The 14,389-nt window shown below is 41.4% G+C and overlaps 1 protein-coding gene and 1 pseudogene across 1 annotated transcript in view; one reads left to right on the top strand and one right to left on the bottom strand.

Annotated features, from left to right (window-relative positions):
- Positions 1 to 14,389, top strand: part of IL1RAPL1 (interleukin 1 receptor accessory protein like 1) — a 653,817-nt gene that overhangs the window by 57,247 nt on the left and 582,181 nt on the right. The window lies entirely within an intron of this gene.
- Positions 5,598 to 9,188, bottom strand: LOC132418689 (transcription factor SPT20 homolog pseudogene; annotated as a pseudogene).

Here is a 14,389-nt window from a genome sequence, read left to right as displayed (position 1 = left end):
TGTAAGTACTGATTTAAGCCCCTGCTTCATTACTTCTAAGATCCCATTGGCCCAAGCAAGTTACATGGTGGACTCAGACTCAGAGTGGAGGTTACAGGTTCAAGGGTATGGGTACAGGCAGGAGTGAAGAACTGGGACTATTAATACCACGCATACTTAACTAATTGAATCTAATAAAGTGTATTTGGAATTTGCACTATAACCTTCTCATTCCCTAATTAGAACTGAATCGTAAAAGACTACCTTAAACAATACACACACACACACACACACACACACACACACACACACACACACTTTGTTCATTTTCTGCTTATCCTGTACTTTTTGCAAATATAATTCATTACCTAAAATATTCATTTCTGTAGAGACTAAGCAAAAGAATAGCAGGCTTTTAAATAGAAATACCACATGGTATGGACTTTGTGTTCAGTATACAAGACAAATATTATCTACATGTTATTTATCAAGTAAAATATGTGTGTGTGGACACTTTATTTACAAGCATACCTTGCAAGAAAAGCACATTTTTAAAAATAAAAATGAGCTGATCATTCTACAAACATTCCAGTTGCCTATCATAATGAAATTGTGTTACGTGTCAGTCTTAAAGCAATGGAGATGGCATTTGCACATCAGTTTAATTGCTTTGGATTAAACACTGAAAGATGAGAGCCAAGAGAGCTTATTAAGCTGAAATGAGGGCAAGTGATAAAAAAGTGATATTATGTCAACACTACATCTGGAAGTCTTTTGCTATTTCCATTTTAAATCCTAATTGGCAAAGTTTCTTAAAATTACCATTGAATGCCATAGAGTCTTGAAATATAATTTTAAAAATTAGAAGGTTAATGCAGGAATTGTGCTTGATCAATCCGATTTGAAAGCCAAGCTAGAGTTTTCTCTATTAATATTTACTTGTTCTTAATGTACTAGGCTGTAAGCTTTTGAAAGGCATTGTCTCATTTATTGCTGTGTCTTTAGGGCTTTGACATCGTCTGTCCTGTTATAGGTGCTCAATAAATATTTGTGAATGAATGAATGCGAAGTATGGCAACCCCATCGTAGTTACTGTTAAGCATTTTAGGTGAGGAATTGGGCACTACTGGTTTTGATTGGTGCCTACAATTGTACCCACAGGCTTCTTTCCACTCTGAAACACTGGGTGGTCACTGGCCTCCTACCTCTCTTTATAGGTGAATCATCAGTCATTAAATACATAAAGTCCTCAGCCACCTACACTGAAGCAGGCTATGTGGAGTGGGGAATGGGTGAGGCAACTTAATTTGCAATTCAGAAGGTCTCCTGTTGGGATGTTTGATTTGGGGCTTGCATTAGCAACTACCATTTGTTGGCTGTGTCCACAGCGTCAGAAAACTGATAACCACATCATTTGATAAATCAGCGATAATGCTGATCTCACTCATTTGCATTGGAGAATTAGCACCACTTCCAGGTGGCCCCCATTGCTCATCAGAGGGATTTCACATTTGCCAGATAGCCTATATTGTTAGATCATCTGAAACATATCCTCTAAATTTGGTGAGAATAACTCCTCCATTTCAGTCATTCTGGATAATTTACTTTGTGGAATGTCTCAGCAGCTTACAAATATTATCTTCTTTAATACTTATAACAACTGTGTGAAAAGGGTCCTATGAAATATCTCCATTTTGCAGATGGAAAAATTGAAGCACAGAGAAGTTAGGTGACTTACCTATGGCCCCACAACTCGTAAGTGGCAAAGCCATGTTTTGAAATTAAAACTGGCTGGCTTCAGAGGTTTGTGCTTTTAACAACAGGGCTGTGAACCCATAGGTGACTGAGGTTCCCCTAAGGACCCTGAAAATGAAGTATTTTGTATGCCACAGTTTTATTGTTGTTTTAAATTTTTAATTGTGGTAAAAAACATGAAACATAAAATTTATCACCTTAACCATTTTTATGTATAAGTTCTGTAGTGTTAGGTATATTCACATTGCTGTACAACAAATTTCTATAACTTTTTCATCTTACAAAACTGAAACTACTTACTGAACAACTCCCCATTTTCCCACCACATCGTTTTTAAGTCCTGTCATCCCAAACATCTAATAAGACTATCAGGCTGTTATCACGTGACAATAACAGGGAAGCAAAGACAGGAGGACATTGTCTTATTTGCATACATTGGTATATGCCCAGAATTCAAAACTTCTAAGAAACATAAATGCACCAAAAATGAGGTGATTTGAAATAAAAAGGAGTATCTTACTGGTTTGTCTTCTTCTTGTTCCTTAGTTTAGCCTTGGAATTTTGTAGAAGGAAACATATGTTATAGTTCGTCAGAATGACCTATGACTGAATTGTGAATTCAGGAGTATTTTCTTGGTTCAAATCCAAGAAAACAAAAAAAAGCTTTATTTAATTTTCTTATTTCTTATCATCATAATCTCTGTTTAAAGTTAAATTATATTTAAATAAGTAATAATTCTCATTTAGTATTCTTCTGATGTTTTAAAAAGACAATTGTGACATTCAACACAGAGTTAGAGAATATAAATGTACATTACATATGATTATAATTATAGTAAAATTTTAACCATTCAAGTAAAAGTACTAATGCTATATAAGTAAATGCAAAGTCATACAATCTATGTTTGAAAAAATAAACAAAAATTTGAAAAGGATGTTTATATTAATTTACCTTTTCAATTCTTTTTTAATATTTACTACCATATTTGATTCACAAATAATCCTGTGAAATCGTTTGAACTGTGCTGTAATAAAGGATGATATGGAAGTAGACCCAGATCCAGATTGGTGGTACTTAGGCTGAGTACTAAGCTATGAGCAGAGAATGGGAAGGAGTTCCTGCTTGAGGGTCTCCACCAACACATGGAGGTGAGGATGAACACGGCACATTGGGAGCACCAAGTGTTAAGTACTGCCAAAGCCACAGATGTGAATGGGGAAGTGGTAGGAGATTGGGAAAGAGATACAAGACAAATCCTGGTCTAAAAAGACCTTGTATAGCTAAACAAAAATAGTTTGAATTTGATTCCACAGAGTGTGCAGATTCAGGGAAGGATATTAAGCAAAGGAGTGTGACTTGGTCAGAAATGTCACAGATGAAAATATTTTATCATTAATCCATTTGCTAGTGTCAGGACTCATTCAAGGTGGGTGATTGTTCAGCTATTAAGAAGGAAGCCTGAGAATTTCTCTAGGCATCCCTCAAAGTTAGAGTAGAAACAGTTAGGGATAAGAAGGGTATGCAGATAGATTTTCTATTTTTTAAGTTATTTAAAATTACTTGGTAATTAATTCAGTTACTTTGTGAATTATTCTAACACCAAACAGTAAAGGTTCTAATAGGATCAGGAAAAAGATGAATGTCATCATATTTGGACATGTTAAATGAAAGATGTTTACCGGTCATCCAAGGGGATGTCTCAAATAGCAAATATCATTACAATAAAATTAAGTCTTTCAACAAAAATAACTGTTAACAAATATATTTTTCTGATATTTTCAAATATTCCATTCTTTTCAAGCAACCTTCCAGAAAATCAGGAAGATGATATTTTTGAGTGATATAAATCTTTACACTTACATATAAAATATTTTAAAAGTATTTTCCACATGTATGAATTTACTCAGGGTTTTTTGGGGGAGGGTGTTTGAACTAGTCATTTAGTTTCTTACCTTACATTGTTATCCTAAAATATATTGTTTAGGAGCTACAGAAATAATTTTTTCAATTAGCATATATATTTAAAGATATCTTCATATCACAATTATTCATTCTTTCCCCTATAATTCCGTTGTCATTTTTTTCAGTTTATCTAAACTTATTTTTTATTCACTCATCTGTTACAAGTCAAGAAACTTTTACCCTGTCTCTCTTGTGATTATTATCCTGTCTGATGGAGACAAAATAATTGAGACAGAATAGAGGAGCAAGATGAATGGCAGACAGCAGGTGCATTTGTATACTATGAAGTGTTTGCAAAATAATAAGCACCACATGAATAATACATTTGAAGAATATTGTCTGGCAAATGATATTGAGTTATATATCCAAATCGTCCCTCAATTACTGAAGAACGAATTACAAATGCCTAATTCATTTAGATTTATCAGACAGAGAGAGAACTCACCATGTAGTGCATCTAGTTAGAGTAAAAAGCTACTGTTTATTAAGAAAGGATTAAAATCTTTACCTATATGTGTAATTTGAAAACCTAAGAAATATACAACTATAAGAAATAAGGAGGGCTTCCCTGATGGCGCAGCAGTTAAGAATCTGCCTGCCAATGCAGGGGACATGGGTAGCCCTGGTCCGGGAGGATCCCACATGCCGCGGAGCAACCGGGCCCTCGTGCCACAACTACTGAAGCCCGTGTGCCTAGAGCCCATGCTCTGCAGCAAGAGAAGCCACCACAATGAGAAGCCCATGCACCACAGCGAGGAGTGGCCCCCATTCACTGGAACTAGAGAGAGCCCGCACTCAGCAACGAAGACCCAAAGCAGCCAAAAATAAATAAATAGATAAATAACTAAACAAATAAATTAAAAAAAAAAAGAAATAAGGAATATATAAATATAAGGAACCTAAAGAATAAACATACGATAATAATAAAGATATAATTTGAAAACCTAAGGAATATATAATAAATATATAATTACATATATTTAATTTGAAAACCTAAGAAATGCATATATAAATATATATTTTTTTGCTTATTTATTTATTTTTATTTATTTATTTTTGGTTGTGTTGAGTCTTCATTTCTGTGCGAGGGCTTTCTCTAGTTGCAGCGAACGGGGGCCACTCTTCATCGCAGTGCGCGGGCCTCTCACTGTCGCGGCCTCTCGTTGCGGAGCACAGACTCCAGACGCGCAGGCTCAGTAGTTGTGGGTCATGGGCCCAGTTGCCCCGTGGCATGTGGGATCTTCCCAGACCAGGGCTCGAACCCGTGTCCCCTTCATTGGCAGGCAGATTCTCAACCACTGCGCCACCAGGGAAGCCCCTATTTTTGCTTATTTTTAAGTCTGGTGTGTGGGGTTTTTTTTGAGGAATTAAACATCTATGGCATATTTGCCATTGATCATAAAGTTGACTTTTATATAACGTAACAAAACTATCATTTGCACTAATATTATTACGATAGTTTATTTTCAGCTTAAGTACTTATGCTTATTTCTTTCAAATATTTAATATTTTATTAATTTAAAGTTAACTTGAATTTCAATATTTAATATATCTTACATTAACCCTGACAATAAACTTAAGAAGTAGATATAACTATTTACAGGTTTATAAACAAGGAAATGGAGATTCAGAGAAGTCAGGCAATAGGCTTGAGGTCAGTAAATTGCAGAGGTGGGATTCTGACATGGTGGTTAGCACCATAGCCCATTTTTTGTTTTTCAGTAAATCATTTCCATTTAAAAAAAAAAAAAAACGCATAGAGTTGTGCTTTTGTGTAATTTGTACACCTGCCAATGTAAAATACTGAGACATTAAACACCAAAATGGAGTGAAAACTTAGAAACCCTTTGATCCAATACTCTTGTGTTGTTTTAAAAAAGATTAAAAAGTAATGCAAGACTCAGGGCTTTGGAGGGGTTGGTCTGCTTCTCTTCATTTTACCTTCTGACTGGCTTGCTGTATGCTCACTAGGTGGAAGGGGCTGAGCTGTCTGGGCTGTTACTCTTGTCACAGCCACTAAGGGCTGCAAGGTTCTGAACTGTATTGGCTGAGGCTGTGGCTGCAGCTGCAAGGCAGAGGAGAGCTGAGATCCCTGCTGAGGGAGGTTTGGCCCTGGGTGGCTCTGGGCAGAGCCCAGCTGAGACAACACATCTACCTGGGGCTGCAGAAAACCCTCCACTTTATTGAGGTTAATGGCCGTCGCTTGCTGAGCAGGTAAGTCCGTTCTCTGACTGACCGAACTTTGTGCAGGAGCCTGTGACACTGGCTGCTGAGGATGTGAAGTTGCGGGTTGTTGAAGTTGTTGCTGTGGAATCGGGTGGCAGAAGCACTGCTGCTGGGTGTTCAAAATGAGTAAGCTTGGTGGAAGCTGGAGTAGAGCTAAGGGCCTGAGACTGGGAGCATTTTTAACAATAAATTGAACACATCCTTGAGAAGGAGCTGGTGGTGCAGCAAGCAGCACATTTGGTGGCTGAGCGCCTGCAGGCTGCTGGCCAGTCTTGATCCTTGTTGGTTGGTGGCCAAGAGTGATTCCTCCAGGCAGGGGGCTAGGCTTGATCCCTGTAGACAGGGGGCTGGGCTTGATCCCTGTTGGTTGCTGGTCAAGCCTGATTCCTCTGGGCAAGGGGCTGGGCTTGCTTTCTGTAGACAGGTGGCCAGGTCTGATCCCTGTGGGCAGGGCGTCAGGCTTGATTCCTGTTGGTTGGTGGCCAAGAGTGATTTCTCCAGGCAGGGGGCTAGGCTTGATCCCTGTCGACAGGGGGCAAGGTCTGATCCCTGTGGGTAGGGGGCCAGGCTTGATTCTTGTTGGTTGGTGGTCAAGCTCGATTCCTCCAGGCAAGGGGCTGGGCTTGCTCCCTGTAGACAGGTGGCCAGGTCTGATCCCTGTGGGTAGGGGGCCAGGCTTGATCCCTGTTGGTTGGTGGCCAAGAGTGATTCCTCCAGGCAGGAGGCCGGGCTTGCTCCCTGTAGACAGGTGGCCAGGTCTGATCCCTGTGGGCAGGGGGTCAGGCTTGATCCCTGTTGGTTGGTGGCCAAGAGTGATTCCTCCAGGCAGGAGGCTGGGCTTGCTCCCTGTAGACAGGTGGCCAGGTCTGATCCCTGTGGGCAGGGGGTCAGGCTTGATCCCTGTTGGTTGGTGGCCAAGAGTGATTCCTCCAGGCGGGAGGCCGGGCTTGCTCCCTGTAGACAGGTGGCCAGATCTGATCCCTGTGGGTAGGAGGCCAGGCTTGATTCCTGTTGGTTGGTGGCCAAGAGTGATTCCTCCAGGCAGGGGGCTAGGCTTGATCCCTGTAGACAGGTGGCCAGGTCTGATCCCTGTGGGTAGGGGGCCAGGCTTGATTCCTGTTGGTTGGTGGTCAAGCTCGATTCCTCCAGGCAAGGGGCTGGGCTTGCTCCCTGTAGACAGGTGGCCAGGTCTGATCCCTGTGGGTAGGGGGCCAGGCTTGATCCCTGTTGGTTGGTGGCCAAGAGTGATTCCTCCAGGCAGGAGGCCGGGCTTGCTCCCTGTAGACAGGTGGCCAGGTCTGATCCCTGTTGGTTGGTGGCCAAGAGTGATTTCTCCAGGCGGGAGGCCGGGCTTGCTCCCTGTAGACAGGTGGCCAGGTCTGATCCCTGTGGGTAGGGGGCCAGGCTTGATCCCTGTTGGTTGGTGGCCAAGCTCGATTCCTCCAGGCAAGGGGCTGGGCTTGCTCCCTGTAGACAGGTGACCAGGTCTGATCCCTGTGGGCAGGGGGCCAGGCTTGATCCACGTGGGCAGTTGATGGAACATGATTCCTGCAGGAGCTGTGGCCCTGGTGGTAGAGTCCTGCATGGGCTTGGAGCCTCTCCCCGAGGCCTGGCATCCTTGACCAGCGTACACCACTCCGATGATATTCAGGCCAGATGATATGGCCAAAACTTGGGTCCTTTGTGATGAGCCCACAGTGGACAGGGCCGTGGCAGGAAGCAAGCTAACTCGATTCACCTCCGCAGAGAATTTCTGGGAAGGACTTGGTGGCTTAGGAGCAGAAGCAGGAGATGGAGATTTATGAGAGCTGCTTGCCTGCTGTGAAGTGAAACTGTCACCACTGGAGCTCCTTCCTGATTTCAAGGGAAGTGTGATGGGTGGAGGTGGATGTTTGGCTCCCTTGTCTGGCACTGAAGACTGAACTGACCCAGTCTTAGGCTGTTCTGGTGCTTTCCCTGGAGAAGGTTGCCTGAGACCAGCTGAGTCACTGGAGCTGTGTGATACCTGCACTGGACACTGGGCACTCTTTTGGACCAATTCCTTGGACTGACTGACCACCCTCCCCACATCAGTCTTTGGCCCTGGCACGAAACTATAGAAATGTTCATCTGTGGAGGATTGCGGGGGAGACAGCTGTCTCTCACGTCTGACTTTTTTATGGGAGCTCCTTTTTCCAGAGATAAGTGGATCATTAAGCGACTGCAAGGTCAGCTTAGTTGTCTGGGACTGACTGCCCTCTTCACACCCAAATACAGAACTATCTTGTACCTCATGGGTTGGCCAGACTGTTGATTGTGAGTCATCATATTTGACAGATTTCTTCCTTTTAGCATATTTCTCCATGTCCACTTCAGAAGGTACAGCCAAGTCACAGGGTGTCTGTTTCCACACATCTACACAACTTCCTGTTTTAAAAGTTTTGAGGCCATAATTCCCACCTGTTTTACTTTCTCTTATTCTTTTGCAGGAAGTCAGGGCTCTTAGCTCAGGAGGAGGGGGACGAGACAGCTCCTGCTGCCGATTCAGAGAGGCCATAGAGTACCTCTTGAAGTTCCTTTTCATGGGAAGAGTGTTCATCTTTTGTTTGTTATAGAGCAGTCTGTTTTCAGTGCAGACTACTGATATAGAAGGGTCTAGACACAGTGGTTCAGCCGTAGCTAAGATCAGTTGGCTCTCAAGCAAAAGTTTGTCCTCCTGGGTCCAATTCTGATTATCGCTGGCTATGGCCTCTACATCACAGGCTAAAGTCTGCATCGTGGGACGTAAGAGAATATGCCTGCTTTGGTAATGGGGAGGTTCCCTGTCACTGGACTGCCTGTAGTCCCGTATTTCTGCTATGACACACCCACAATAAAAAACGTTAACCTGAGACTTTTCCAGGAAATCCACCAAAACAGGAGGTAATTCTTCTGCATCCAAGTATTCGAGCAATTCCCCTTCTTCATAGGGCAGTCGAATGGTCTCTGCAGATGATCCATTTTCCCCCTTGAGCATCAGCGAATAGCCCTCGTTTCCTGGGTACAGGTTGACCACCAAACACGGCAATGACTTTCTCCTAAGAAGCTTCTCTAACAGGTTCACATTGCTTCTTAATTCCTCCGTAACCCCAGGCTCCTTTTCACATTCTTCAACATAAATGTCATAAAGTTTTTCATACAGAGACTTTTCCCCATTAGATGAGTATTGCCTTTTTGGAGGTCTCTGTTGGGCATTTGCAATGACATACTCTGCACGATCCAAAGCTCTTTCTAGAGATTGTTGCATTTTGGTACAAAATAGGGGCCCTAAAAGAAGAGAAAACGTTGTTATTGACGAAGCGGGTGAAAATCGCGTCTTTCATATGGATGTGTAGTTCTGCAAGCTGCCCCAACTCCACAGTGGAACTACCAGCCTAACTTCAGTACGGACACCAAGAAACCTGCCTCCAAGGAAGTGCTACACAAAATTCTTGTGAGTTTCTGAAAATACCTGTATCTATAGGGGCGGCAGCCTCTGAGATAGGTCTCGCCTCGCCTTGCGTCCTTGATCCTGACTAAGCCGGAAGTCGACGTGGGGGTTTGACGGGCTTCCGTGCGCCTGCGTACTGTGCGTGCGCCTGCGTGCTGTGCGTGCGCCTGCGTGCTGTGCGTGCGCCTGCGTGCTGTGCGTGCGCCTGCGTGCTGTGCGTGCGCCTGCGTGCTGTGCGTGCCTGTGCAGTGGGCTGTCCTTTGGCCTGCATTTCGTGTTCTCCTACCTGTACTTCCTACTGATGAGTCGGGCCAGGCGTCCATATCCAGTCTGTGCAGTTGTGCAAGGTAAACGCAAAAAATGTTTTTTAGGAATCGAGGCAGTGTTATTACTTTTTTAATATGTAAATTCAGAACTTTTATTTCAGCAAAGTTTTCTTGAATCATTGTCTGAAAATGTTTCTTCTGTTTCTTTGATTTGCTTTTTTCCCTTCAAGGATTTCACTTATAAGTATGTCGGATAATCTCTTCCTGCCTTTTTTTTTTTTTTTTTTTTGCGGTACGTGGGCCTCTGACTGTTGTGGCCTCTTCCGTTGCGGAGCCCAGGCTCCGGACGCGCAGGCTCAGCGGCCATGGCTCACGGGCACAGCCGCTCCGTGCGGCATGTGGGATCTTCCCGGACCGGGGCACAAACCCGTGTCCCCTGCATCGGCAGGCGGACTCTCAACCACTGCGCCACCAGGGAAGCCCTCTTGCTGCCTTTTCTATCATATTATTTCTAAAGCTTTTTGTATTACTTTGTTTTCGTGTCTCTTTTCTATTCTATCCTTTATGATCTTATGTTAATTGTGGATATACCTCTTCTCCCTCCGGAACTGTATTCGTTTTGTATTGCTGCTATAACAAGTTACCACGAACTTGGTGGCTTAAAACAACACCTGTTTTTTTTTGTTGTTTGTTTTCCCCCTCATAGTTCTGCAAGTCAGAACACAGAGCAGTGTCAGTTTAGGGTCTCAGAAGTCCAAAATCAAATTTGCCTGGGCTAGGCTTCTTAACTGGAGGATCTGGAGAACAATCCACTTGTAAGCTCGTTCAAGTAGTTGGTCAAAGTCAGATGTGGTTATAGGATTAAATTTCCTTTTTTTTTTTTTTTTTTGCCAGTTGTCTGTCAGGGGCCACTCTCAGCTGTTAAAAGTTGCTCCTGGGCTTCCCTGGTGGCGCAGTGGTTGAGAGTCCGCCTGCAAATGCAGGGGACGCGGGTTTGTGCCCCGGTCCGGGAAGATACCACATGCCGCGGAGCGGCTCGGCCGGTGAGCCATGGCCGCTGAGCTTGCGCGTCAGGAGCCTGTGCTCCGCAACGGGAGAGACCACAACAGTGAGAGGCCAGCATACTGCAAAAAAAAAAAAAAAAAAAAAAAAGTTGCTCCCATTCTTTGGCAAGTGTCTTCCTACATACTCAAGCCAGTGATTGCATATTGAATCCTGTTTATGCTTTTCGCACCTCTGACTTCCTCTTCTGTCACCAGCTGGAGAAGATTCTATGCTTCTAAGGGCCCATGTGGATAATCCAGGATAATAGTCCCTATTTTAAGTTATGGTGCCACATAACGTACTATAATGACAGGAGTGGTAACTCATTGTTTTCATATGTTCTGAGATTTAGAGTGGGCCATATTTCACTGGCCATTTTAGCAATTCTGCCTATCATAGGTACTTTGTAATTTAATCCTCATTTATTCCGTTTCTCCTGAGCTTGACCAGCTCGTGTTTCATACTTCATGTTGTTTGTTCTTTTGTCTTTGAAGTTAAAAAAAGAAGTTTATGATTCCAATTCTGCAATGCTTATTTAAGTATAAAATTCCTGTTGGAGTGTCAAGTTAAATTTTTCCTCTGCTTTGTGCAAGTGTGGATTTGGACGTGTGCAGATGTGTTCTGCAATGGTTTCAGCTGCTGAATCGATTCTCATTTTTTGGCCTTTTTTCCCCCGAACCAGCAAAAGAAGACACTTTGAAGTGGGTAGGGTAGGGAGATTGCATGGCTTACTTGATTTCATATTTTAAGGTCACCTCCTTTTGCTGCCATTACGATACATAGATTTTATTATTGTTAATGTTGGTGGTTGTGGTGGTATTTTTAACAAATTTTACATTTTTTCACAAGTCTTAATTTCTTCTGATTCTTTGTCACAGTCTTCGTTCATTAGAGCCCTTTACCTTCAGTCAGTTCCTTTTTTCCCTTCACCACTAAGTCTTAGAAGCTCATGTTTCCTCTCGAAGGTACCTCACTCTTCCTAAGAAGGGATGAACACCTCTGGTCCTGTGCTTTTTCTATACCCCTTTCTTTTGATTTCCCAGTAACCAGTGCTCTAATATACCTGGTCTCAAATCATTTCTCAGTATTTCCCATCTTAGAGTTTGACCTCAGAATCTCTTGCAAATTAATAAAAATAAGATCATTAACCCAGGAGAAGTAAAAAGTCAAGACGACAGGTCACAAAATAAGGAATACAAAAGCTATTTAAGTATATGAAAAAATCTTCAACCTCACAATTAATAGAATTGCAAGTTAAGACAAAAATAAAAGACCATATCTTTACCTATTAGATTGCCAGAGATGAAAACACTTCATAGCTTACCATGTTAGCTAATGGTATGAGGAAACAGGCCCTCTCAGATGCTGTTGTTGAGGGTGTTAATTAGTCCAATTCCTGTGGATAACAGAGAACCTAGTGATAGGATTTGCCCCCCAGGATTGGCTTCAGGGTGGCTGGGGCTCATAGGTGGGGATTTTTCACCACTGGCTTGTACTCATTAACAATTTACATACTTTTCAATTTTTTTTAAAAAGTGCCACATTTACCCTGTTATTTTGTACACCATTAGCACACAACTGGACCCATCAGTGGGGTGCAGCAATTTTTCATTCTGAATAGCTAACATAAAAGTGCTCAAGAGGAAACAAATAAAATGGACAAAAACCTAAGGAAATCCCGGTATTTAAGGGGAAATGAGAAAATGAATCGAGGCACAAAAGGAAAATATGCTCTGATAAAAACTCAAGATGAATGGACATAAATAAAATTAAAATTTCATATTGTGCTCAACCCAGATAACGGAGGAAAGCCAGGTAATTGACAACTCTAGTAACAACATTTTCTGAGAAATACTAGTGAAGAAACTCAGACCATAGTAGAGAAAGGGATGGGCTTGTGTTGAGAAAGTGAGGAGAATAGTTCACACTACCACTGAAACATTTTTATTAGTGAAGGGAAAGAGGTAAATCATAGGTAGATATAGAGGACACACACACATGCACATGAACATAGAATATCTCTGTGTAAAATCTGTCAATAATGCACCCATAGATCAGGGAAATATAACGTGCATAATGATATTATCAATAATATTATTTTGGAATTTTGGGAAAGGATGTAAGCCCTCATGTAGACTTTTATTCGACAAATGAGAAACTAACATACCCAAAGCCACAATTCAGATTAATAACTTATTCATGTTATGTGCTTTATACATTATAGACTTAATAAATGGTAAATAAAAACATCAGTAAATGCAAAGTCAAATTATGTAGCGATGCTTTGTACAATTTGGATACCAAATAAGTCCATATTAATAAAGAAAACTAGAAGCCAGAAGCAATGTAATAGCTTTTGCAAATTAGTCACCAAGGTGGTCAATTACTGTTGTATTCAATAGGCTAGTGAACAGAAAGGTTTTGAGAGTGGGAATGATTACAGTGCTGTTACATAAATTGTAGCTTTGAGAAAGCACTCAAGGAAAAGATGTCTAGTTAATCATTATGATATTCTTCATGTATGTATGAAGAATAATTTGGGAAAACCCTGCATCCTGATAAGACTGAATATAACATGGTTGAATTCCTCCATTCCATAAGAGTTCTCTCTCCCTTTTGTTTTCTTGCTTGCTATTATCATAACGGACTTTTAAGGAAAAAGCAGATTTTGTGGCTGGAAATCATGTATACAGCAGAGCCATTTTCAGTACTTTGTAACAGTTGTTTCATGTGAGAAGAACGTGAGAGATAATCTTATAGTATTGGCAGAAAAGTATTTTGACAGCTGACTGTTACAAAGTATCCTGTGTAATTATTCCACCTCCCCTCTGACTAGGGATAAGTGTTTTACATATGACCCATACTAATGAAAATACTGAATTTCAAAATGTCTGTTCTACGTTGACATCTGCAAATATTTAACTATCCAGTTCTAGAATCCCCTTGGTGATTCATTCCTCTAAAACTAAGAGAGCAGACCTAATAACAAGCCCTCATTCATGGTGATGTGGTGATTTATTTATTTATTTATTTATTCATTCATTCATTCATTCATTTATCTCCCTACTGCTGCATCTAGGGAGGCCTTCACATCAATGGCAGCTCTTTCTGGCGATAATATGAGGCAAGTGTAACTTAATATCAAAATGTATGAGACTTCACTCCCAGAAAGAGTGTTCTATTCATATTGAGCCTTTCTATAAAAATGAAAAGTTGGATCTGCAGAACAGAATTGGAGGAGGGCTATATTTGCAGTAGGATAAGGAGATTAAATATAAAGAGCTATAGGATTTATCTCTTTTATGAGTTGCTGGAAAGGAGCTTAAGCTTTTAAAAAGTGGTGACCTTGATATAAATTCCATATTTAACCAGTAGTGAAAATATTATGAAGAATGAAGAGGATGTGGAAGAACATCAGGCATAAGTGTGAAGATTCAAGAGATGCAGTGAGGTTGACAATCTAAGCCGTTAAACCATCAGAGCAGAAAATGGTAACATCAATAAAACATACTATGTAACAGTTTGTCCATTAGGAAGTGTTTTTATATCAGGATGTTATTTACTTCTCACAACAACTCTATGAGGTTAAGTATCCTTATAATTTTATGATCAGGTAACTGAAGTTCAGGGAAGATAAGTTATTTGTCCATGATCACACAGCTTGTTAGTAGATTCTTCTGCCCTTGCAAATGTCCTTTTCTTTTTATA

This window comes from Delphinus delphis, chromosome X (assembly GCF_949987515.2).
Source record: "Delphinus delphis chromosome X, mDelDel1.2, whole genome shotgun sequence".
Classification (NCBI taxonomy): domain Eukaryota; kingdom Metazoa; phylum Chordata; class Mammalia; order Artiodactyla; family Delphinidae; genus Delphinus; species Delphinus delphis.
The sequence above is the reverse complement of the archived record's forward strand: the minus strand, read 5'-3'. Positions and strand labels throughout refer to the sequence as shown.